Source organism: Nomascus leucogenys, chromosome 14 (genome assembly GCF_006542625.1).
Source record: "Nomascus leucogenys isolate Asia chromosome 14, Asia_NLE_v1, whole genome shotgun sequence".
Taxonomy (NCBI): domain Eukaryota; kingdom Metazoa; phylum Chordata; class Mammalia; order Primates; family Hylobatidae; genus Nomascus; species Nomascus leucogenys.
The window spans coordinates 69172897-69198676 of NC_044394.1; the positions used below are offsets into that span (position 1 = coordinate 69172897).

The 25780-nt window shown below is 43.3% G+C and overlaps 1 protein-coding gene, 1 long non-coding RNA gene and 1 other non-coding gene across 3 annotated transcripts in view; all 3 read left to right on the forward strand.

Annotated features, from left to right (window-relative positions):
* TCF7L1 (transcription factor 7 like 1) overlaps positions 1-25780 on the forward strand; it is a 178496-nt gene that overhangs the window by 67746 nt on the left and 84970 nt on the right. The gene's annotated exons all lie outside the window — the stretch shown is intronic.
* Positions 5016-5122, forward strand: LOC115838419. The gene has a single exon (XR_004033448.1). It is a non-coding gene; the product is annotated as a U6 spliceosomal RNA (small nuclear RNA).
* Positions 13734-18230, forward strand: LOC115838367. Its single transcript, XR_004033377.1, has 3 exons — positions 13734-13775; positions 17087-17273; positions 18060-18230. It is a non-coding gene; the product is annotated as an uncharacterized LOC115838367 (long non-coding RNA).

A 25780-nucleotide genomic window follows, 5' to 3' on the forward strand; every position in this document is an offset into this window, starting at 1 on the left:
TCTAATTCCAGAAAAAACCCTTAGCTGTTAGCAGTCACTCTCCTTTATCTCCTGACAACCACTCCTCTACTTTCTGTCTCCGTGGAGTTGCCCATTCTAGGCATTTCATCAAATGGAGTCATACAACATGTGGCCTTTTCTGTCTGGCTTTTTTCACTTAGTCTAATGCTTTCAGGGTTCACCTATGTTGTAGCATGTATCTGTACTTCATTCCATTTTATTTCGGGATAATATCCCATCATGTGGATATCCCGCATTTTGTTTGTCTGTTTATCCATTGGTGGACGTTGGGGTTGTTTCCACTTTTTGGCTATTGTGGACAGTGCTGCTGTGAGCATTCACGTACAGGTTTTTGTAAGGACATATGGTTTCAGTTATATTGGGTATACAGTTGACCTTTGAACTATGCAGGGGTTAGGACGCCAACCCCTCATGCAGTCGAAAATCCATGTATAACTTTTGGCTCCACAAAACTTAACTACTAATAGCCTACTGTCGATTAACAACTTATTTTGTAGGCTATATGTATTATATACTGTATTCTTACAATAAAGTAAGCTAAAGAAAAGGAAATGTTATTATGAAAACCATAAGGAAGAGAAAATACTGTATTAATACCATAAGTTTACATTGTCTGTCTACAAGAGGAATTGTCTGTCTGAAATGACAGGCAGCTACACAGCTGCAGACCTCAATTTCTGGTACATATCAAGCAATTCAACTTTCTCCTGTAATGTCATGACTCTTCTCTTTTCTTGGGAGCACTTTCAGCATCACTAGTGGCGCTTCGTATGGGGCTCATGGTATTATTCAGGGTTTATGGTATTGCACTAACACGATGAAAACTACATGAGAACCGCAAGAGATCACTTTTTACTGGAATAAGCAGTTTACTGGAGAGATGAGCAGCTCACATAGAGATCGCTAGCATCTAGCTGTTGGATACCTGCGACACTTGAGTTCACAGCAATAGCAACAGGAGGTGGCTATGAAATTATTACGGTAGTGGCCAGGCGCGGTGGCTCACGCCTGTAACCCTAGCATTTTGGGAGGCCAAGGCAGGTGGATTACCTGAGGTCGGGAGTTCAAGTCCAGCCTGGCCAACATGGTGAAACCCCGTCTCTACTAAAAAATACAAAAAATTAGCTGGTGCAGTGGTGTGCGCCTGTAATTCCAGGTACTCGGGAGGCTGAGGCACAATAATTCGCTTGAACCTGGGAGGCGGAGGTTGCAGTGAGCCGAGATCACGCCACTGCACTCTAGCCTGGGCTACAGAGAAAGACTTCGTCTCAAAAAAACAAAAACAAAAATAAAAAAATTATTACAGTCATACAGTATGTACTGTATTTAATTTTATGCAGTGATTATATTGCATCTTTATGTTTGTTTACATTTCTCTTGACTATGAATGGTGCCATGTACAGTCTGTGTGTGCAAAAGTTTTGATAAATTTTAATGTTTTATGATAGATTTATGGATATTTGTGGTAGTAAATGATAAAATAGACTAGTATCTACGTAGATTTGATACATTCATGATATACCTTTTTCTTAATTTTTTCAGCATTTCTAGGCTACATAGTTTACAAGTTTTTCCAAATTGTCACAAATCTCCAAAAAATGTTCCAATATATTTATTGAAATAAATTCACATATAAGTAGATCTACAGAGTTCAAACCTGTTTTGTTCAAGGGTCAACTGTATATCTAGGAGTGGAATTGCTGGGTTGCACGGTCACTTTATGTTTAACCATTTGAGGAGCTGCCAGCCTGTTTTCCAAAATGGCTACACCATTTTACATTGCCACCAGCAGTGTATGAGGCTTCCGGTTTCTCTGCATCCTCATCAACACTTGGCATTATTTTCTGTCCTTTTGACTATAGCTATCCTAATGCATGTGAAGTGGTATGTCATTGTAGTTTGGTTTACCTTTTCCTGATGGCTAATGATATTGGGTACCCTTTGATGTATTTATTGGCCATTGTTAAGTCTTCTCTAGAGAAATGTCTATTCAAGTCTTTTGACTTTTTATTTTATTTATTTATTTATTTATTTAATTTTATTTTTTTGAGATGGAGTCTCACTGTCACCCAGGCTGAAGTGCAGTGGTGCGATCTCAGCTCACTGTAACCTCCACCTCGCAAATTCAAGTGATTCTCCTGCCTTAGCCTCCCGAGTAGCTGAGACTACAGGCACATGTCACCACGCCCAGTTAATGTTTTGTATTTTTAGTAGAGATGGGGTTTCACCATGTTGGCCAGGCTGGTCTCTAATCCTGACCTCAAGTGATCCGCCCGCCTTGGCCCCCGCAAAGTGCTGGGATTACAGGCATGAGCCACCATGCCTGGGCTCTTTTGACCTTTTAAAATTGAGTTATTTGTCTTTTTATTGTTGAGTTGCAAGAGCTCTTTCTTTATGTATTCTGGGTACTAGATCCTTATTAAATACATTATTTGCAAATATTTTCTCTCATTCTGTGGGCTGTCTTTTCACTTTCTTCGTAGTATTCTTTGAAGCACAAAAGTTTTTAATTTTGATGAAGTCTAATTTAGCTATATTTTCTGTTATCATTTGTTCTTTAGGTGTCATATCTAAGCAACCACTGCCTAGTCCTAGGTCATAAAAAATATGTCTTTAATTTATTCTAAGATATTTATAATTTCAGTTCTTAGAAGTCTTTGATCAATTTTGAGTTAATTTTTACATACAGTGTGAGGTAGATTTTATCACTGCAAAAAGGTAGGAGTACAGCTTCATTCTGTGCAAGGTAAGTTGATCATATTAGAATATTAGAGCAGGCCACGGGGCTTGGGAGCTCTAGTCCCTTATTGTAATGGTGAGGCACGTAAGGTACTGTGAGGTTCAACTGAGAGATAAACACTGACTCTAAAGGCCTATTTGAACCTAAAGTACCTCCTAACTCGTTATTTTTCTTTTTTTTTTTGAGACGGAGTCTAGCTGTTTCACCCAGGCTGGAGTGCAGTGGTGCCATCTAGGCTCACTGCAAGCTCCACCTCCCAGGTTCACGCCATTCTCCTGCCCCAGCCTCCTGAGTAGCTGGGACTACAGGCACCTGCCACCATGCCCGGCTAATTTTTTGTATTTTTTTAGTAGAGACGGGGTTTCACCATGTTAGCCAGGATGGTCTCGATCTCCTGACCTCGTGATCCGCCCACCTTGGCCTCTCAAAGCACTGGGATTACAGGCGTGAGCCACCGCGCCCGGCCAGTGCCTCCTAACTCTTGTGAAAGGTTAAAGTGTATTCTCCATAGTTTCTCTGTTCAGTCAATTTTAATAGCATTTTTAACATTGGGAAGCTGTAACTTATTTCTGAGGTATTATGTGTATCTTAACACCAGAACATGACCAGAACATTGCATGGCTCTGTCACAGGTGAGTTGCCAAACTCACTGTCGTATTTTTAAAGATCTTAATTCTTTGGTAGATAACCAAGATTAGTTGAAATGCATGTTCAGATTATGGATACATTAGACTCAGCTAAATGGAAAATGTATACCATAGAAGAAAATATATTCCAGCCAGGCATGGTGGCTCACGCCTGTAATTCCAGCACTTCGGGAGGCCAAGGTGGAAGGATCACTTGAGGCCAGGAGTTCAAGACTAGCCTGAGCAACATAGCAAGACCCTGTCTCTACAAAAAAAATTTAAAAATTAGCCAGGCGTGGTGGTGTGTGCCTGTAGTCACAGCTACGCAGGAGGCTGAGGTAGGAGGATCACTTGAGCCCAGGAGGTTGAGGCTGCAGTGAGCCATGTTCACACCACTGCACTCCAGCCTGGGTGACAGAGTGAGACCCTATCTCAAAAAAAGAAAAAAAAAAAAAAGGAAAGAAAGAAAGAAAAGGAAGGAAGGGAAGAAGGGAAGAAAATAAATTCTAAATAGATTAAAAAGAAGTTTAAAAAATTAAAAGATACCTTTAAGAGTTTTGAAAATGATGTTGAAGTATCCTATAAAAGCCACAGCAAGTGAGAATGATGTGATAATAGACCAAAAGAACGCAAGGGAAATCTCCTAAACAGACTCAAACTATACAGGGAGGGGCGGTTTGGAAGGGGGAGTTAGATCCCTACCTCATGCCACACTCAAATATATCAACTGAATGAAAGATTTATTTCATTATTCTTTTTATATTTAATAAAGAGATGCTTGCTAATGGAAGTAAAAAATTCAAGCAGTACAAGTAAAATGAAATTCTTCCTTGACTTACTTTTCCCCTCTCTGCCTAGCCCCACTTCACCCACTGCTATTTGGTGTGTGTTCTTCCTGGCTGGTTTGAATATATACATATACAACTACTATGTATTATTTTGTGGATTTTTTAACACAAAGAGGATTCTGTTTTTTCTATTTGATAACTTGCTTCCCCGCCCCCACTTAGTGGGGTATCTCAGAGACCTTTCGAGATCAGTACATATGGGCTTACCTCATTCTAATTAGCCACTGTGTTGTATTCCATAGCAGAGATGTACCTTGTAAGCATTCCCATGTTGGTAGGCATGTTAAGAAGAAAAAAAGAACATACTTGAACACACCTTTGTATGCCCAAACTAGTCTTTCTCCAGCATAGATTGCTAATAGTAGATTTACTGGGTCTGATGGTATTTGTGCATTTTATTTTATTTTATTTTATTTTGTAGGGGCAGGGTCTCACTATGTTGCCCAGGCTGGACTTGAACTCCTGGGCTTAAGCAAACCTGCCACGTCAGCCTACCAAGTAGTTGGAACTGTAGGCACGTGCACCACGCCCAGCTAGCATTTTAAATTTTAATAAATTCTGCCAAAATACCATCCAAAAAAAGGCTTTGTGAAATTACACTTTAATGAATAGTATGGGAATGATAACCTTGCCAACTTTTTAAAAATTTAAATTAATCCAATGGGCAGAAATTATACCTCATTAAAATTTTTTTTTAATAAGCAGAGAAAATACTTGTAGAAAGTATTACTTAGTTTTGTTTTGTTTTGTTTCTTTAGTCTATACACAGAAAACTACCTGGGGCTCTCTTTGACAGCACATAAACTAAAATTGGAACACTACAGAGAAGAGTAGCATGGCTCCTATGCAAGAATGATGCACACATTTGTGAAGCGTTTCATATTTTAAACAACATATTTAGAGATAGAAAAGGGAAAACTACCTGGAAGTGGAATGAGATTAGGAGAATTAGGAGGATTAGTTAGAATTTTTTTCTAGTTAGAATTTTTATTTTCTAAATTGAAATTCTAGTTTCAAGTTGTTTTAAAATCATACAATTTTAGTTTCAAGTTGTTTTAAAATAATAAATGTATATTGCTTTTGGAACTTGAAAAAGAATAAAGATATTTTTTAAAAGAAAAATAAAGCCCTTTTGCAGCATAATTTACGTTGCATTTTTCTCTCTCAGTGCTGAGCAGGCCTAGAGTTGAAGGTGGTGAGTGAACTGTATATTAAAAGCCTTTGTCTTCCGGCTGTAGCAATACCATACTTCTGTATGGCCAATTGTCAACTAAAGCCTGTATCTTGAAATGATGGACTCATGTGCAGATAGATTGTTGTATGCATCTGCACTCCCGGCCTGTTCATAGAAGACTTCCGGGGCAGCAAGCAGAAATGCTTGTCAGCCCACATTCTTTTTTTTTAATACAGAGTCTCACTCTGTTACCGAGGCTGGAGTACAGTGGTGTAATCTTGGCTCGCTGCAGCCTCTGCCTCCCAGGTTCAAGCGATCCTCCTACCTCAGCCTTCCAAGTAGCTTGGATTACAAGCCTGCTAATTTTTGTATTTTTTTTTAGTAGAGAAGGGGTTTCACCATGTAGGCCAGGCTGGTTTTGAACTCCTGACCTCAAGTGATCTAACTGCCTTGGCCTCCCAAAGTGTTGGGATTACAGGCATGAGCCACTGCACCCAGCCTCCATATTCTTTATTCTAGTTGCTCAAGCAGTTTTCTCCACTCCTGTGGACATGATGGAAAAATTGAATGTTACCACTTTAGTTGGATCCTGGAGATGGATAATTCATTGATAAGGACTGCCATCCACTTGGATGCTTTCTTCAGAGTCCTGTCACCAAGAACAGATTGGCAGTCCACTCTGTAATTCACAGCATACCTTTATTACTGACAAAGTTCCAGGTGAAGGTACCTGTTAGCTGGGGCTGTTAACTCCCTCTTGTTGGGCTCCTGTACCCTGTCTGCAGGGGCTAGGGCCAGTGGCCATGATGAGAAATGAGCACACGTGGCTCAAGAACAGAGCCTGTGATTTGCCCATTGGTACTGAGTCCACCTTGGTGGGAAATCAGTGGCAATTCTTCCACCCACACACCACTGACCTTGCCTTGTTGGTGGCCATCTTGTGTGTTGGCTCTTGGCCAGAGATGCTCTGCAGTCACTCTGTGGGGCTGTTTGACCACAAAATGTGTCACTGGGTTAGTGGTTTTATGCCAAGGTAAGATTCTGATAGAAGGCAGTTAAAGTGATAGTGTAAAAGCTACGTGAACAATCATGTTTCTTCTTGAATACAAAACAGTAATCTCTGCCACTAATTGATTGACTGCCAAGTACCAGGCTCCGGGATGGGTACTCTTTGTAAGTCATGATTTCATTTAATTTTCCAAAAAGTCCATCCCACCACGTGTAATCTCACAGCTAGCATGTGGCCGACACTATATTGAGAGTGGGGTTTGTGCTAATCCAGACTCAGCAAAATCTTGACTAACTGGGACCCTTTCATCTCATCCAATGGATTTTAGGGATCTCCTGTGGGCCAGGCACTGATCTTAGTGCTGGAAGTCCAGAGATAATGCCTCCCTTCAAAGAGTTTCTAGTTCAATAAAGAGAGCCTCATTTAATCAAAAGTGTTGCACGTACTATAATTTTAGGAGAAAATTAATCCCAGGAAACAAACGTCTTAGGAGATATTTTACTCTAGGAAAAAAAGACAATCCAATCTTTTAAGGATTTGTTTTTAGGACAATACGCATTAAATCATTCTCCTGAATGTGAATGTTGACACCACTCTCTGGTCAGAAATGTCATTCAGAACAACATTGTTAAGGGGCTTGCGTGGTATTCTGTCGCCCAAAATGTTTTAGCTATGTTTACTCCTCATACCAAGATTTTTCTCAGACACTCAAGATGCATCTTCACTGATGCAGAACAAATAGGAATTTAAACCCACATTTTCATAATTGATTTTAGTACTCTTTTATAACCAGTGTAGGGGCAAACATTTTAAGTTTGTTCATCCCTTCTATAAATCTTGTAAATAAAGTTAATAGTTGCATGTCACTGATGAATTCACTTCCAAGTTACTGCCTGCGACCTACCATGTACCCAAAGTAGTGGTTGCTGGCAGGTGTGGTCTGACCCTTGTTGTCTTTCACACCACTTTGTCCCTCAGTCACAACCACCAAGCTCCGCCCACTGCACCTGCCCACGTCCTGTGTGCTCTGCACATCCCTGATTCCCTAATCATACACAGGTTCCTCCTTTTTTCTTTCTCGTAGCACCCTTGGGCACTTATCCGAGACATAGCTTTGTATTTTTTTGTACACACAGCTGCCGGCTAGCTATCCCTCCAAGAGCAAACACTGTGTCTCTTCTCTTCACCCATTTATAAAACGGTCATCATGGTGCCTCACTCATCATTAGCTTTTACTAAAGCGTGGGTAGATGGAACGTGAAAGGGTAGGTGGGTGGATGGATGGACAGATGGAATAGTTCTTTCACCGAACAGAGATGGCCCCTAACTTATGATGGTTTGACTGAACAATTTTTTGATTTCATGGTGGTGCAAAAGTGTACACGTTCAGTAGAAACCATACTTCAGTGCCGTATTCAACAGATTACATGAGATATTCAACACTGTTATTAAAAAGGCTTTGTGTTAGGTGTTTTTGCCCAACTGTAGGCTAATGTAGGTATTCTGAGTGTAAGGTAGGCTAGGCTAAGCAATGATCTTCAGTAGGTTAGGTCTATTAAATGCATTTTTTTTTTTTTTTTTTTTTTTTTTTGAGACAGAGTCTTGCTGTGTCACCCAGGCTGGAGTTCAGTGGCTCAATCTCGGCTCACTGCAAGCTCCGCCTCCCAGGTTCACACCATTCTCCTGCCTCAGCCTCCTGAGTAGCTGGGATTACAGACACCCACCACCACACATGGCTAATTTTTTGTATTTTTAATAGAGACAGGGTTTCACCATGTTAGCCAGGATGGTCTCGATCTCCTGACCTCGTGATCCGCCCACCTCGGCCTCTCAAAGTGCTGGGATTACATGTGTGAGCCACCGCGCCTAGCCTATTAAATGCATTTTTGACTTAGTATATTTTCAGCCTACAATGGGTTTATCAGGATGTAACCCCGTTGTAAGTGGGGGAACATCTGTACTTGAGTATGGGGTACTTTCTAGTACTGGCCTGTTGCAGTGAATCAGATGTCACCTCTCAAGTCACCTTCCGGCAGGGGAGAGAGACGTACACATACAGCATGTCAGGTGGGGATGGGCACTACGAGCAAATAGAGCAAATAAAGCAGAGTAAGGCAGGTAGAGAGAAGAGGTGGGGATGTTGTTGTGCATGTGTGTCAGGAAGGGCCTCATGGAGAAGGTGATACTTGAGCAGAGACCCGAAGGAAGTGAAGGGATGAGCCATATCCAGTTCATGGCTAAATTCTCACTGTTCCGTGTTTTCAGAGTGAATTCTATCTGTGTGTCCATCTTGTCTCATGGTGCAGTTTTATTTTTGGCCACACATCTAAAGCTAAATGTTTAGTTGGAAGAAGGCCTCTGGGAAGATGGGAATGGGAGCTGCCTCTTTTTGTAGAAGGGACAATTCCAGGGTGGGAAAAAGATATTTATGGGCCACATTTTTTATATCTTCAATTTACTTTTTATTATCTTGAGGAAGTAATAGATCATTAAAAATGTGAATTTTTTTACTTCTCCTCTTGAGAGACAATATGAAGTTAATAAGAACAAGATTACTTTACAAAATATTCTGGGCTTGGCAGGTTCAGCCTCATGTGTATGTCACTGATTTCTTTACATTTTTCTCTGCATCTGTTGTAGGATTTTACAGGAGTCATAGAATAACGGGGTCAAATATTTCCCTTAATCTGAAAGGCGCCACATTAAAACAGGGTGGTCTGGTTGTAAGCGTTTCCTCCAAGTGGGACAGACGAATGTTACATATCCAGTTCAGGTAGCAGGCAAGCTGTTTCCGATTGCCAGGAAGGCCCTTAGAACCAGCTGGCCTTCATAAGTTAGGCTAGAGAGCGAATAAGGCAGTATATCTCTCAGCAGTAGCCCAAAGAGGAAAGTGATTGCTGTCTCCAGTGGAGGGATCACAAAGGTGTGGAGGCCTGAGTGACATGTTCACCTTCCTTTGCCTGCAACTGTGGACACAGTTATATGTGAGGCGGTGGCACTTGTCCTATTTGGGTACATGCATGAGATGGAAAGGCTTAGCTGACCATTCTGCAGCCCTTTCCAAACTAGGTGTTTCAGTGGCAGTGCCAGTACTTGCTGGGAATCCTGCTGCTTTTCCTGTGGTCTGCCCATTGCTTATGCTCTGAAAAGGCACCGTTTGAAACCTCAGTGTCCTAAGGAGCATCTTTGGTGAGACGAGAGATTGGGAAACTACACGGAGGATGCTCAGGAACTTCAAACCTGGAAAATGCCAGGGCGATAATTCTCAGAGTGTGATCCACAGACCCCTGCTTCAGAATCATCACAGGTGCTTGTCGAAATGCGGACTCCTGGGCCCATTCCAAGGCGCAGAAGGTGCAGCATTGGAATTGAGGGGCTGTCTCCCAGGGCTGACAGGCACATACACGCAGGCAATGGGGAGCAACACCTTTGCATAGAAACCCACTGAGGCAGCTATTGCATTTCCTGATTATGAGGTGATTTATTTCCTCTAAAAATGTGTCCTATAGCCCCTTCCCAGGGAGTCTAATTTAGCAGATCTGGGGTGGTTCCAGACAGGGAAATCAGTTAGAATATTAATGAATTAGGAAACTGTTTTCATTTTTTAGCAGGGATCTCTGTTTGAGACATGGGTGTCTCTTGGTAAACTATAAGGCAGTTGGATCTCCATATTCTTAGAATCCTGAAAAAGGGGAGAATTCAGAAGGGCCCCACCTAGGCTGTGCCTATGGCGAACTGGATATAGTCTTCACAGGTCAGTGTTGATTCAGCAGTATTTCTTGAGACCCAGCCCTGGGTGAGGCCCCATGGGGAACACTCCCAGCCATGTTTCCATTAACTGGCTCCTTATAGTAACCCAGCTGTGCCTTTCCCCTTGCCTCCTCTGAGAGGCCTCACTCCTGCCTGGCCCCTTCCCCACACACATGGGCATCCCCATCTCCATTCTACCTTCTGCCCTGCTGGGGAGGCTGAGGGCCCAGCACAGTTATGGCCCCTGGCTGGAGCCCTGTAGTTTCTCCCCTTGGCAGGCATCTCCACTAGTGCCATGGGGTTGGTGCTAGGTAGACAAGTGTGAAGGGCTAGGAGAGGGGGACAGGGGTTTTGCATTGGCACAGTAGCCAAGACGACAAAAGTTGGAAAAGAACAGGTAAAACTATCACAGTTTGCAGATTGTCTACCTGGAAAACCCAAGAGAGTCAAGTGGAAACCCACCATAGCCAAGATTCATCCAGGGGAGGAAGAAGTTTCACCAGGCCATTGAAGGAAGTTTCAGACAACAGTGTGGAGGGAGGGCTGGGTTCATCCAGGTTGTTCCTAGCCCTTTGTCCTTGTCTCTTAGGGCCTCTTTCTTCCATGGGGAGTGGCAAGGGAATAGCGACTTAGTGTTCTAAATAATAACATGCTCATTTCCGGAGTAATTGCCATGTGCCAGGCATCATTCTAAACATGTATATCAACTAATTTAATCCTCACAACAGCCTTGTGAGGTGGTGATTTCGGTCAGCATCATCTCATTACCTCCACATACAGGGAGGGAAAATGAAGTGTGGAGAATCGAGGCAACCTGCCCAAGGGTCACATAGCTAACAAGTGGCAGAGCCCAGGAACCTGCATGAGGCACCACCCACACTGTACTGCCTCCCATCACACAGCAAGATGGGTCTATCTCCCAGAGGCACCTTGACTTCTGCACTCATAAAACAGGCCACACAGTAGGGATTCAGTACGCATTGTTGAATAGCTTTCATCTCTAGGGCAGTTTTCTGTCTTCAAGGCAAACAGTGGCCTGAGAGCTCTGAGAATTTAGGTATCCAGGGATCCAAGTGCCTTCTTATTTACTGAGAGATAGGCTATGTCCCTGGTGAGATCCTGCCAAACATAAACTCCGCCTTATTAATAAATTTAGGAATTGTCTGGAACCACCAAGATGGAGACTACCAACAATATGTGCATCAGTTCTCTGAGCTGAAAGGTGTGTGCACAGCACTGCTCCTGATGTCTGTGACTTTCGGTCAGAGACTTAACCTCTCTGATTTTTAGATCTTCACTGGTTTAAAAAGAAAGCTGGGTCAGTATTACCAACCTCAACAGGTCATTATGAGGATTAAATGAGACAACACGTGAGAAGGGTCTCATCCAGTGCTGGCTCGTAGTGGGGTCTCCATGAAGGTAAGTCTCTCCCTGTGCCTCCCAGGAAGGGCAACAGCTATGTGGGATTTCACAAAACATTGATGCATTATAGGACCTGCTCCCTGCCCCCACCTAGCTTATCATTTAGGCAAGAAGAGTTTCTGAAACCACAGACATAGAAATCATAATTCCAGGCCATAGCAGGGGAGACCCCACATGGTAGTGCCTGGTCTGGTCTTTAGAGCAGGCATGACCTATGCCCATGGGCCCACATCCCTTGTAGCTGTGATTTGGGGCAGGAACAGTGATTTTACAAAGTTAAAAAAAGTCATGTAAAAATCCAGACTTTCGGCCGGGAAAGCTCATGCCTGTAATCCCAGCATTTTGGGAGGCCGAGGCAGGTGGGTCACCCGAGGTCAGGAGTTCAAGACCAGCCTGGCCAACATGATGAAACCCCATCTCTAGTAAAAATACAAAAATCAGCCAGGTGTGGTGGTGCATGCCTGTAATCCCAGCTACTCGGGATGCTGAGGCAGGAGAATCGCTTAAACCCAGGAGGCAGAGGTTGCAGTGAGCTGAGATCACACCACTGCACTCCAGCCTAGGCGACAGAGCAAGACTCCATCTCAAAAAAAAAAAAAAAAAATTCAGACTTCTAGCCTGTCTCAAAAAATCAGGAGGTATGGCAAGAATGGGCTCAAATTCCTACACGGTAACAGTCAGCAGCCACCAGATGGGCTGTGGCCACCCCTCCTGCATAGCTCTGTGGTGTGTCTGGGCTAAGAGTGGGGCTGGGTTCAAACCCTGGACCCACCACTTACCAGCTGGCATGACCTCAGGCAGGTTACCTGACCTCTTCTGTACGTCTGGACAGCGGCAGTACCTACGTCCTGATCTTGTTGTGGGGATTTGCTGAGCCTCGGTCTGTGTAAAAGGCCAGAAGCACCTGATAATTATTATTGTGGCTGCTGTTATTATCTTGACTCCTCTCTGCCCAAACCTGGGAAGCATTCATGTGCTTGCTCTGTGGGTCGGAAGAAGGAAAACTCATGGCAGCCTGGGGATTGATGGATTTTTTAGAGGAGTTGTCTTTTGAATTGGGCCTAAACTGCGAGAGGGAAGAGCCATGCTAGGCAGGGGGACAGCAAGAGTAAAAGGGCAGAGGTGGAAAGTGTGCACCGTGTCAAGTGGCTGTCAGCAGAGTCCTTTTATGACTGTTGAGGGGTTTTCTTTTGTTTCTGTGTGAGTTGCAAATGGGTTTGGGTCTTGGTGCACGTCAGTGTCTTGGACCCCTGAGGAAGGATGTCATCACCCCCAAGTTGGGCATGCACAGCCTTCTTCAGGACAGTGAGATGAACCCGCTGAGCAGGCTGTGGGCAAGGTCACTGTGGGGTCCAAACAGAGACATGGGGAGGGTCAGAGGACCCTTCTGTGTCATTACGGGATTGGGAAGTGGAATGGCCCTAAGATGTCCCCTGGGACTCGAACGTGACAAAACCTTGTCCCTCAGCAGAAGAGAATCTAGAAAATCTGTCTGGTGGAGTCCTGGAAGTGGGTGAGGTGTGGGGTGGGGTGAGAAGGGGTTGTGCAAGACTGGACTGGTGATCCAAGGGAGGCCCAGAAGACGCCTTGAAGGGAAGCACAAAGACGGGAAGGAGAAGCCTGCAGTTTCCCTGTGGCTGGGGGCGGGGGAAGGTTTGGGGGCCAGGTGCATGAATGGACCCCAGCTCCTTTTTGGGTGGGAGCAGCCATGACAAGGAACTGTATTAAACTTCGAAATGCAGAACTCTAGAGTAGCCTGTGTCTACGCTGATTTTAAGTTCTGAATTTTCTAGTGGTCCTTATTGTAGGTAATGAGACATATTCCTTACAAATCAGGAATATCCTATAATTCTATGGTTTCCACATCCCAATGACACCTCTCTGATTGTCTCACACTTAGAAGTAATACCCAAAAATAGCCTTTGAGGAATCCCATGCCCCGGTGTTTTATTTGGAAGGTAAGGTCACTGTATTTATGTATCAGCCATAAATATTTGAATGAGAGTGAAAATTCCTAAAGATTTGCCGTTTCCGGCTGATGGCACTAGATCCCTTGGAAGTGTCCCATGGCATAATATGCCAACACATTTAGAATTTTCAACAGTCATGGAAACAAACAGGTGCTTGGGGCAGCTAAAAATAACCACCCTGGGAAGTGAAACTGTGGCAGTGCCAAGGAGCTAAGGTGGGCAGTACTGCGCTTTCGGGCGAGGTCAAGACTGTGGAGGGAAGGCCAAGAAAAGAAAATTCTGCCCTTGCCCCTCCTCCCAGCACCCAAGAGTGTGTTTTCTTTTCTCACAATCTCTCTCTGATGTGCTAGCCTTTTTGTGTCATCTCGAATGAAACATCTCACAGCTCCAACCCACTGCCCCCATATCTTGCATAGCTTTCTGTCCAGATTTCTGAATTAAAGGCTGGATCCAGAGGATGTCGCACTGTGCATGGATGGGGGGCTTCCTCCCGCCCCAGTGGGATGCTCCTGCTGCCATTCTCACCCCGGAACACACCTGTCTTAGCCACCTCCGGGATGGTGAGAGGTGTGAGGGATGATCAGGGAGTGCCGTGCTCAGCAGCCTGAACCGTGTCAGGGAGCCCAGGCATTCCAGCCCGTGTCATCCTCCCCCTCCCGTGAAGAGCCACAGCCACATCCTCCATGCCCTGCTGCACTTCCTGAGGAGTGAAAGATGGTGGCTGTCAGCGTGTCAAGGATGACGGGTGGCAAGAGGGGTAAACACAGCTTGTTACTACCAGATTCGATTACCGGGTGATGCTCGAAGACAAATGGCCTGGGGCCTCTCTGCCCCTTGAGGGCAGGGGCAGTCTTCTTAGTCACCAGGAGCAGGAGTTAGGGATGCTGTGGAACCGTCTCCCAAAGCCAGTGCCAGCAGATAGGACTAGTTGTGTTATCTCGAGTTTTCATTGTTGGTAGTTTTGAATTGGGAGCCTTGATTTGACCCTGAGAATAACCAAAACTGTACAAAAGACATGTGTATTCAAAACAAGACACAATAAGGCTCAAAAACAAAACTGTCTGTGGTGATAAAGGTTAGAGTAGGAGTTACCTTGGGGGCACAGGAATGTTGGCTGGGACAGGATATGCAAGAACCTCTAAAATGGTTCTGGAATGTTCTGTATCTTGATCTGGTGGTGGTGACACAAGTTTATACAGATGTATTAATTGAGCTGTACATTTAAGATGTGGGGAATCACTCTGAACCTATTCTGGTAGCAGGGGCTCCCCGAGTTTTAAAAAAGGTGTACGTTTTACTGTATGTATGCTATATCTCAGTGAATAAGTAACAATAAAGAAAAATATGCATAAAGGTGCACTGTGAACAGAAACACCTTGGCAACATTTGAATAACCTAGCTTTTGCCATATTTGGAGTTTGCTGTCCCCTGGTCCTAGGTGCTAAAAACCTGATTTGGTTCAGTCCAGACATTTTAAAACACCAGCCAGCTATGGAGAGTAAAATAGTGGCAAGTCTCTTCCTAGTTTGACCATCAAGAGAGTAATTTGGAAACTCCAGCCCTGTGCCCTGAAACCAGAGTCTGTCCATCCCTCTACAATTAGATGAGATTCCTGGGGCATCAAGGTCAAGCAGATCCAGCTTTGAATTGCTGTTCTGCCACTTTAACACTGGGACCTTCTGAAAAACAGTTGCCCTCTCTCAGGTTCCATTTCTTTGTGAATTGGGTGAACTCTTGAGTGTTCTTTAGCAAAAGAGTACCTGTAACGTGCTCCGCCCGTGGTGAGTCCGTAGCAGGTGATCAATAAATGCTAAAGATGCTGATTGTTATTGTCGCCACTACCACAAAATTGTGCAGCTTTCGAGGGAACTCCAGGGAGCCACATACCCTCGACAGTGATGTACCTCTACAATGGCTTCAACAAACAGTTCCCACACGACACAACTTTTCCTACAGTTGGGTGGGCTCCAGGGTGCAGAGGCCCCCTCTGGCTTGGCAGGATGGCTTGGCTGGAGCCTTTGCTGGTTCTCAGAGCGGGAGCATGGTCGAATTGGCCAACAGTGTACCCACATTGAAGCAGCTGTGCCGAACATCTGGCTCTGATTATCTGGCTGGGAATGGCCGGGGGTGGGAGCACTGTGATTTATAGATTGCTCCTTTGGCTGTAAATCCCATCTGTAATTGTGACTTCTCTGTCCCTAATTGTTTGCAGAGAAGAGAGGAGCTCAGTGGCTTACAATCCCTGGCAGAGCCCAAGGCTGCTGGGGGGTGGGGGGTGGGGGGTGGGGGGGGTGAGGTTTGTTGCTAGGACACGGCTGTCTTTGTTTTGGTCCCTGCTCAGCAGTGTTTTTAAGGCCCTGTATACATTTCTCTGTATTGTTAATGTAATTTGTTCAGGCAGTGAACAGCCAAGTTCAGCCGAAGGAATCCGATACTCATAACAGAAACACCAGAGGCCAGGTTTTTGTGGTCAAATTAGGGTTTTGAGGCCTCTGAAGAGAATGAAATGTTGGCGCTGGGCGGGGGACAATCTCCCTTTCTCCTGTTGTGCTGATGCTGGCCTGGGTTCAGCTTCCTTGAGGAGCTTGGCTTTGGGGCACCAAGTCCACTGCATTCAGGGCTGTGTTAGGTGGGGAGCCCGGCTGCCCTTCTCCGAGAAAGGGAATGCAGATTTTATTCAAAAGGGAAGAAAAGGCGCTAACAAAATAGGAGCAAGTTTGGGCCCTGCCTGCCCAGCCTTTCCTTCCCCGTGGCTCCGGGCAGCTTCCCCCCCCCCATCCCCCACCCTGCATTACTTGACTGGTGAGGAAATAATAGTTGGGCTCTGCCGAGAAGGTATGTGACTGTGCAAAATGGAATTTGGCCATTTCCGCTGCCCATGAAGACCCGACAGCCCACCTGCCATCTGGGAACCTCATGCCCTGCTGTGCTTGGAGTTTTCGGAAACGATGGATTCCAAACAACTTCCAGTGAGCGGTTGGTGACATTAAGTTAACTCAGTTCATCTTACCCTTTTTATTTTGCCTCAAAAAGTAAAATAAGGTAGAAACAAACATACCAGCCCACAAACATTTCCATGCTTCCTTTTGCTTCTAGAATGCATATGTTGGGAAATTAATCAGACCAACGTTAGCCCCTTCCTCCTGGCCCTGGAAGAATGCCTGGTGTGCATGCATCCCCCTCTCCAGTTAGCAATTACCGAACAACTTCTGTGGTTACCAAGGAGAGCGTGATAGGGTCCCAGCCCTCCAGAGCTTACAATGTAAGGGAACAAACAGGAACGTGAGTCTTTACAATACCTGCGATGAGCGCCAACAAAGTGGAATAAAATGTCACCTGAAATACGTGAGAAAGAGGCTTCTCAAGCTTGGAGAAGGAGGCAGAGGCTTTGGAGAGATGTTTGATCTGAGCCTTGCAGGAGAGAGTCCAAGCATGGGTTCTAGTACTACCTGGATGCAAGCCTTCCTCCCGCTATGTCCCAGCAAGGAAGAGTTGCCTTCTTAATGACTCCATTCATTGTCCCTAGAACGTGGTGATTTACCAGAAGTCTTCGGAGGCAAGCCATCTTCAATTCAGAAGGGGAATCCCACATGTGTGTTGAATATGAGGCATTGTTTAAGACACCTCCTGCCCTCACCACTTTGGCAAACTGACAACGTCAGCTTGAAACAAGTGTATGCATTATGGCCATTTTCATTCCACAACAAATGTTTGTAAGTGGCCACCTAAGCCTGTGAACTTCCTAACTTTGATAATTACAAACACGAGGTAGATAAGATTGAAGCAAACCTGGCAAGTTATACTGACTTGCAGCTGAAGCACTCAGAGAAACAGAACAATTTGTTCACAGAAAAAGGAAATCAAGGTGTTCTACACTCTTAATTTCCAAGGTCTTTGTTTAAAGTGAATGAGTTCAAAGGAGGGAAGACACATTCTGCTCACGTTTGATGTCACTCACTACTCATGTCTCAGTATAGGAGTGTCACAGCCTGTGTCCCAGCTTCTTCCCATGGGCACTGTGCTCTTCAGCCATACAGACTCGGACGTTCCACTGCCAACCAGTATCCTCACCAATGATCCCAAGGTGCTGTTGAGGCACTTTTCTTTTTGAGAGTTTACTGACACCCTACCCACCACTGAGTAGCATGTTCCTTGCCCATGATTCCCTTCTGTACTCCCTCCCCCAATACCCTGTACGGGCCAAGTATCCCTTATCCAAAATGCTTGGGGCCAGAAGTGTTTCGCAGTTTTGGAACTCTTATTGGATTTGGGAATATTTGCATTATACTGACCATCTGAGCATCTGTAATTGGAAAATCTGACATGCCCCAGTCAGTATCTCATTTGAGTGTCATGTTGGCACTCAAGAAATTTCAGATTTTTGAGCATTTTGGATTTTGGATTTTGGGGTTAGGGATGCTCAACTTGTACTAGCATTAAATTAGGTCTAATCAGTTTTTATCAAAATATTTTTTTTTCTTTTTTGTCTCCTTCACTAGACCATGGAATTCCTTGGGATCAAAAATCATGTCCTCTTCTCCCATACCTAGAAGAATGCCTGAGAGGTGTTCACTATGTATTTATAGGGTGAAATTTTCCTATATGTGTCTTATATCCCTTAAGAAATTGGTTTTCCAGACAATAAATGCTCCCTTTTCAAAGCACTATAATTAACTCTAGCTGTTTTTGATTAAAAATGTTCTAAAATGCATTCCACACTTTTCTAACTTTACTTATTTTATTTATTTGTTTATTTATTTATTTTGAGACAAGATTTTGCTCTGTCACCCAGGCTGGAGTGCAGTGGCACGATCTTGGCTCACTGCAGTTCCGCCTCCTGGGCTCAAGCAATCCTTCTGCCTCAGCCTCCCAAATAACTGGGACTATAAGCACATGCCACCATGCCTGGTTAATTTTTGTATTTTTTGAAGAGATGGGGTTTCACCATGTTGCCCAGGTTGGTCTTGAACTCCTGAATTCGAGGGATTTGCCCGCCTTGGCCTCCCAAAGTTCTGGGATTACAGGCGTGAGCTGCCATGCTCAGCCTTATCTGACTTCTAGTGGTTCCAAACATCTGTATTAAAATCATAAACTAGGAAATGTTAGTTAAAATGTCTTTTTATTCCAATGGGGGAAAAAAACTGGTGATAGTGTTCTTTCCTAAAGCTTTTGCATTTTGACCTCTAGGAGAGGTCCTTGGATATTTACCCAGGCTTTCCTGACTTGATAAAGGAACACTGCTTGGTTATTGTATAGTGCAGTCATCTGCAGATTAAGTGGCAGCTGACCATCTAGGCAGGGGAAAATATGAGAAGTAATAATATAAAAGGATACCCTGTGATGGACAGTCATAATGGTGACATAAGATGTTCAGAGCCGGGAACAATGGCTCACACCTGTAATCCCAACACTTTGGGATGCCGAAGCAGGAGGATCACTTGAGGCCAGGAGTTCAAGACCAGCCAGGTCAACATAGCCAGACCCTGTCTCTACAAAAAATAAAATAAAATAGGCACACACCTGTAATCTCAGCTACTCAGGAGGCTGAGGTGAGAGGATGGCTTGAGCCCAGGAGTTAGAAGCTGCAGTGAGCCACGCTTGTGCCCCTGAACTCCAGCTTGGGCAACAGAGTGAAACCCCATTTCAAAAAACAAATTTTTTTTTTTTTTTTTTTTTTTCAGAAAAGGCTGTTGTATGCTTTCCATTGCAAGAAAGAAGCAGGATCAGAGAAATGCAGACTAAAACAATGAGATGGCAAAAGTGAAAGTCTAAGAATAGTGGTGTTGGCGAGGATGTTTGTTAATAAATGACACATTTGCATATTATGTTGAGGAATGATTTGGCAATATCTAGTAAAATCAAAGGTGCACATATCTTATGACCCAGCAAATCTCCTACACATGAGCACAAGGGACATGAACAAGAATGCTCTTTGCTGCATTGTTTACAGTAGCATAAACTAGAAACAACATGTGGCCATCTATGTATTAAATAAATATAGTCATATAGTAGAATATAATGAATTAACTCAGATCTACATGTATTAACATGAATAAATTCCAAAAGTCTAACACTCATTAGAAAAAGTAAGTGGCTAGGCTGGGCACAGTTGCTCACACCTATAATCCCAGCACTTTGGGAGGCCGAGGCAGTGGGATCACTTGAACCCAGGAGTTCAAGACCAGCATGGGCAGCATAGTGAGACCTCATCTCTTTGAAAAGAAAGAAAGAAAAAATACCTAAAATGTAGTGCCATTTATAAGAATGTTTGTAACTCCCAAGAGAATGATAGTTGCATTTGGTTATACAGGAGAATGCCCTGGTGTTTAGGAGATCTGGGCTGAGGTATTTGAGGGTGAGGTGTTACAGTGTTGACAACTGACTTTCAAATGGTTCTGCAAAATAAAAATGTGTGTGTGTGAATGCATACACAGGGGAGGGAGATAAGCAAAGACAATGTGTGAACATGTTAACGATGATTGATCTGGATGAAGGACAGATGGGTGTTTATTGTACTTTTCCTATAACTTTCCTGTAAAATGGAGCTTTTCAAAATAAAAAATTGAAGATACTCATTGAGCCTATAAATTGTGGATAATACATATGTAGTGAAATATATTTAATGAAAAACATGCAGAGGTATGACAAGCAGTACCTTTAGGACAACAGTTACTTCTGGGAGGGCAGATAAATGAATGACAGATCGGATACTTGAGCTATATCAATAACACTTTATTTCTTTAAGAAAAAAAAGAGGTGGGGAGCTCTGAGATTAATATGGGAAAATGATAAGCTATTCAATCTGGGGTCCATTAGTGTCTCTGCTTACTTTCTCTACTTAAAAAATATATATATATATTTTGAAATTTCTTTGAAAAGAAATATATATATATATATATATATATATATTTTTTTTTTTTTTTTTTTTGAGACGGAGTTTCACTGTCACCCAAGCTGGAGTACAGTGGCGCAATCTCAGCTCACTGCATCCTCCGCCTCCCAGGTTCAAGCGATTCTCCTGCCTCAGCCTCCTGAGTAGCTTGGACTACAGGCACGTGCCTCCATCCCCAGCTAACTTTTGTATTTTTGGTAGAGACAGGGTTTCACCATGTTGGCCAGGATGGTCTTGATCTCTTGACCTCGTGTTCTGCCTGCCTCGGCCTCCCAAAGTGCTGGGATTACGGGCATGAGCCACCACGCCCAGTCTATAGTTTTATAACTAGATGATAGTTTGTTCCATAACTATAAATAACATTTTTAAAACTTCAGAAAAGTGGGAATAAATAATTTAGTTTTCATTTTAAAATTAAAGCTTATTTTGAAAGTTATTATGGTGCTTAAAAGAGAGAGAATATATATTTTGTAGCTCTATCCACTGGAAAAGATTAGAAACAATGATTATCTCAATAGCACTGACCAGCTCCAATGCTCAGATTATATTCACCAAATCCCATTTCCCAGTTAAAATAAATCCAGGCTCCTGGGAGAAGGAGCTGATTCGATGTATGAAGTTAGCCTAGAATATCTTGTTATGAAAGAAAGCATGAAACCTATTGAAGACCATTAGAGACCCAAGTCTACTGTTACAGACTCAGGTACTAGGGCTGCTAGGTCAGAAGGACTCAGCAGCCAAACTGAATAAGACGGAAAAGATGAAATAATTAGATCATCAAGAATATATTTATTAAATTCCTTAAGTTCACGATGACACCAAAAAACACAACCAAATAAACACAACACTGGTCTCCTTTGGAGGACAACAGGGAGCTAAGTCATTATTTTCAGTATGTTAATAAGAGAGAAAGAATCACGCATTTATCCTGCCTGTGCTGTGTGCTGTTTGCCACTGGGCCACTAGTTGAGGAAAGTTTTTCTTTACAGAAATATTTCAGCTAATAAATGAAGAAGAAATAGTCTTGTTCCCTGTCTTAGTTCATTTTGTGTTGCTGTAACAGCACACTACAAACTGGGTAATTTATAAAGGAAAGATATTCACTTGCTCACAGTTAAGGAGGCTGCGAAGTCCAAGGGCATTGTGCCGACATCTGCTCAGCATCTGGTGTGGGCCCTCTTGCTGCATCATCCTATAGCAGAAAGGCAAGAGAGTACGCATGTGTGTGCACAAGACGGCAGAATGGGGGATGGAGGGCAAACTCATACTTTGATCAGGAACCCACTCCCACAATAAGGGCATTAATACTTTTATGAGGGCACAGTCCTCATAACCTAATCACCTCTCAAAGTTTCCACTTCTCAACACTGTTGCATTATGGATTAAGTTTGCAAAACCTGAACTTTGGGGGACATATTCAAACCATGGCATTCCCTCTTCCCTAAATAAAGTAAAATAACATTGAACCTGAATTTGATCAAGCCTCTAGATCTAATTATTAGTTTACCAGAAATACAATTCAGAAGAACATGTTAGATTGACACCATGTGGATATGATTAGCAACATCCAGACTTAAAAAAAAACTACAGGAACAATAACTTGGTTTCCTCCACGAATAATACAGGAGGCATGGGCAGGGTGGAAATAGAGAAAGAGAAAGACTCCTAAAGATTAAAAGGCTAAAAAAGACTAAAGGTGGCCAGATGCGGTGGCTCATGCCTGTAATCTCAGCACTTCTGGAGGCTGAGGAGGGTGGATCACTTGAGGTCAGGAGTTCGAGACCAGCCTGACCTACATGGTGAAACCTTATCTCTACTAAAAATACAAAATTAAGTGGGCATGGTGGTGCATGCCTGTAATCCCAGCTACTTGGGAGGCTGAGGCAGGAGAATCGCTTGGAACCAGAAGGTGGAGGTTGCAGTGAGCCGAGACTGGCCATTGCACTCCAGCCTGGGCAACAAGAGCGAGACTCCGTCTCAAAAAAAAAAAAAAGACTAAAGGCTTGGCCAGTGGTGGTTCACACCTGTAATCCCAGCACTTTGGGAGGCCACAGTGTGGATTGCTTGAGCTCAGGAGTTCAAGGCCAGCCTGGGCAACATGGTGAAACCCCTGTCTCCACCAAAAATACAAAAAATTAGCCGGCACAGGGGTATGCACCTGTCGTCCCAGCTACTTGGGAGGCTGAGTTGTGAGGATTGCTTGAGCCAGGGAGGCAGAGGCTGCAGTGAGTCTAGATTGCACTGCTGCGCTCCAGCCTGGGTGACAGAGTGAGACCCCCATCTCAAAAAAAAAAAAGAAAAAAAGATTAAAGGCTTTAAAAAAGAATAAAAGACATAAATTGAACAATAGCAAATGTATGGACCATGCATTGGATCCTGATTGAAATAAACTGTAGGGAAAAAGTATTTGTAAGACATAATATTAGAAAATTATTGTTAACCCTTAAAAACATTTTTTAGGATTTTAAAAAATTTCCTGCTTTCTAGAGATAACACACAGAAGTATTTACCAATGAAGTGATAGGCTATCTGGGCTCTGTTTCAAAATAGTCTTGGGCTTAGGGGTGGATGAGCAAGGATTGGGTGGGGGATGGATGAATGGAGATGGGCCATGAGCTAGTAATTGCAGAACCTGGTGGTGGCTTAACCAGATTCATTATATTGTTCTGTCTACTTTTGTGTACGTTGGAAATTTTCCAAAATGGTTTGTTTTTGAGATGGAATCTCACTCAGTCACCTAGGCTAGAGTGCACTGATGCAATCATAGCTCACTGTAGCTTCAAACTCCTGGGCCCAAGCAATCCTCCCACCTCAGCCTCCTGAGTAGCTGGGACTATAGGTGTGTGCCATCACGCCCTGCTAATTTTTCTAAATTTTTTGTAGAGACAGGGTTTTGAACTCCTGGCCTCAAGCGATCCTCTTGCTTTAACCTCCCAAAGTGCTGGGATTACAGGCATGAGCCACCACACCTGGCCACAAAATAAAAGGTTTTAAATATTTCATTTTTATTCACCTGGCAGAATCCCAGGTAGAAGTTAGAGTGTTTGGTGGATGGTTGAGTGTCTGAGCAGGACCCCACAGCCAAGGGGGTTTAGAGGGAGGGGCCGGCAAGGGTAGGGAATAAGGCTTGATCAGGTGAGCTGCTGGAGGTGGATGAATGGGGTGTCTGCTTCCCCAGGTAGAGCTGGATAGATACTGGTGTGCTGAGAATGAGAAGGAGGGTGAAGAAAGATGCAAAACCCAGCAAAAAGTACCCAAAAGCAACCACCCACAGCAAAAATTGGGAGAATGAGCGATTTAACCCCGCAAGGCATACACTTTCTAGGACTTTACAAATAAGAACACCTTTAGTCCCTACAGCAACCCTCCCATGAGGTGTGTGCTGTTCTTTGTCTCTATTTTACCTTTTTTTTTCTTTTTTTATTATACTTTAAGTTCTAGGGTACATGTGCACAATGTGCAGGTTTGTTACATAGGTATACATGTGCCATGTTGGTTTGCTGCACCCATCAACTTGTCATTTACATTAGGTATTTCTCCTAACACTATCCCTCCCCCAGCCCCCACCCCCCAACAGGCCCTGGTGTGTGATGTTCCCCTCCCTGTGTCCATGTGTTCTCATTGTTCAACTCCCACCTATGAGTGAGGACATGCGGTGTTTAGTTTTCTGTCCTTGTGATAGTTTGCTGAGAATGATGGTTTCCAGCTTCATCCATGTCCCTGCAAAGGACATGAACTCATCCTTTTTTATAGCTGCATAGTATTCCATGGTGTATATGTGCCACATTTTCTTTTTCCAATCAATTATTGATGGGTTGGTTCCAAGTCTTTGCTATTGTGAATAGTGCCACAATAAACATACGTGTGCATGTGTCTTTATAGTAGCATGATTTATAATCCTTTGAGTATATACCCAGTAGTGGGATTGCTGGGTCAAATGGTATTTCTAGTTCTAGATCCTTGAGGAATCGCCACACTGTCTCCCACAATGGTTGAACTAATTTACACTCCCACCAACAGTGTAAAAGCGTTCCTATTTCTCCACATCCTCTCCAGCATCTGTTGTTTCCTGACTTTTTAATGATCACCATTCTAACTGGCGTGAGAAATTTCATTGTGGTTTTGATTTGCATTTCTCTGGTGACCAGTGATGTTGAGTATTTTTTCATATGTCTGTTGGCTGCATAAATATCTTCATTTGAGAAGTGTCTGTTCATATCCTTTGCCCACTTTTTGATGGGGTCGTTTGTTTTTTTCTTGTAAATTTGTTTAAGTTCTTTGTAGATTCTGGATATTAGTCCTTTGTCAGATGGATAGATTGCAGAAATTTTCTCCTATTCTGTAGGTTGCCTGTTCACTCTGATGATAGTTTCTTTTGCTGTGCAGAAGCTCTTTAATTAGATCCCATTTGTCTGTTTTAGCTTTTGTTGCCACTGCTTTTGGTGTTTTAGTCATGAAGTCTTTGCCCATGCCTATGTTCTGAATGGTATTGCCTAGGTTTTCTTCTAGGGTTTTTATGGTTTTAGGGCTTACATTTAAGTCTTTAATCCATCGTGAGTTAATTTTTGTGTAAGGTGTAAGGAAGGGATCCAGTTTTAGCTTCCTACATATGGCTAGCCAGTTTTCCCAGCACCATTTATTAAATAGGGAATCTTTTCCCCATTGCTTATTTTTGTCAGGTTTGTCAAAGATCAGATGGTTGTAGATGTGCAGTGTTGTTTCTGAGGCCTCTATTCTGTTCCGTTGGTCTATAAATCTTTTTTGGTACCAGTCCATGCTGTTTTGGTTACTGTAGCCTTGTAGTATAGTTTGAAGTCAGGTAGCGTGATGCCTCCAGCTTTGTTCTTTTTGCTTAGGATTTTCTTGCCTATGCAGGCTCTTTTTTGGTTCCATATGAATTTAAAGTAGTTTTTTCCAATTCTGTGAAGAAAGTCAGTGGTAGCTTGATGGGGATGGCATTGAATCTATAAATTACCTTGGGCAGTATGGCCATTTTCATGATATTGATTCTTCCTATCCATGAGCATGGAATGTTGCTCCATTTGTTTGTGTCCACTTTTATTTCATTGAGCAGTGGTTTGTAGTTCTCCTTGAGGAGGCCCTTCACATCCTTTGTAAATTGGATTCCCAGGTATTTTATTCTCTTCGTAGTAATTGTGAATGAGAGTTCACTCATGATTTGGCTCTCTGTTTGTCTGTTATTGGTGTATGGGAATGCTTGTGATTTTTGCACATTGATTTTGTATTCGGAGACTTTGCTGAAGTTGCTTATTCACTCAAGGAGATTTTGGGCTGAGACAATGGGGTTTTCTAAATATACAATCATGT